General features: G+C 55.0%; 1 protein-coding gene across 1 annotated transcript in view; it reads right to left on the bottom strand.

Moving 5' to 3' along the window:
- The window catches only part of LOC104158870 (Down syndrome cell adhesion molecule-like protein 1), a gene marked incomplete at both ends in the record, with an annotated part of 3,641 nt that overhangs the window by 1,904 nt on the left and 1,013 nt on the right, over window positions 1-724 (bottom strand). The gene's annotated exons all lie outside the window — the stretch shown is intronic.

Genomic DNA, 724 nt, shown 5'->3' with positions numbered 1-724 from the left:
CCTGCCTCTGCTGCCCTGACCATTCTGACCTTTTTGGCTAGACAGAATCCCAAACTTCTGTGGTGTATTGATAAGATCTGGCTATTTTTGCAGGTTATTTTGCCAGTTCTCAAATAAAAATAAGAGGAGAGCAGGCTTTCTGCCTTTGCGCGTACATCACAAGCCGCACAACGCAGAGCCCGCAGGACCACAGCGGGTGCCAACGCTGTCCAGGTGCCGGCGTGGGGATGCCAAAGAACTCATGCAAAGGTGTGCACGCACCTCATGCCAGCTCGGCAAAAGCCCGGCTCAAGCTCTGGTAGAGCAATCCCGAGGGAAGGGACGCTCCTCGCACCTGCCCGGCGCCAAGGCTTCCCTATGGCCAGAGGTCGGGGACCCGTCCGGGGCGGCGCAGGTCTGCCCAGCGGCACACGCTTCCCTGGTCATGTCGAAGCCAGCCCCGGCACCCCCGCGCCGCCCACGGTGCCTGGCACCCTGGTGCCTGCCACCGGTTATTTATTTTGTACATGCAGCATGTTTTTAATATTTCTAATCCAATTATAACCAAATTTATCAACAGAGTCCGCTGGAGTGAAAGGCTGCTGGCTGGGGAGATTTGCTTGTAATTACTTTCATGCTTTTAATTAATTGTAAGCTAGGTCTCCTTCCTCGTTCCCTGCTCCCCCCTCCCTGTGCAGCTGTTTCGGCGTGTAATTCATGAGATGAATCAGAGCGGAAAGGAGGC

This window comes from Cariama cristata, unplaced genomic scaffold (genome assembly GCF_000690535.1).
Source record: "Cariama cristata isolate BGI_N322 unplaced genomic scaffold, ASM69053v1 scaffold33023, whole genome shotgun sequence".
Lineage (NCBI taxonomy): Eukaryota > Metazoa > Chordata > Aves > Cariamiformes > Cariamidae > Cariama > Cariama cristata.
The sequence above is the reverse complement of the archived record's forward strand: the minus strand, read 5'-3'. Positions and strand labels throughout refer to the sequence as shown.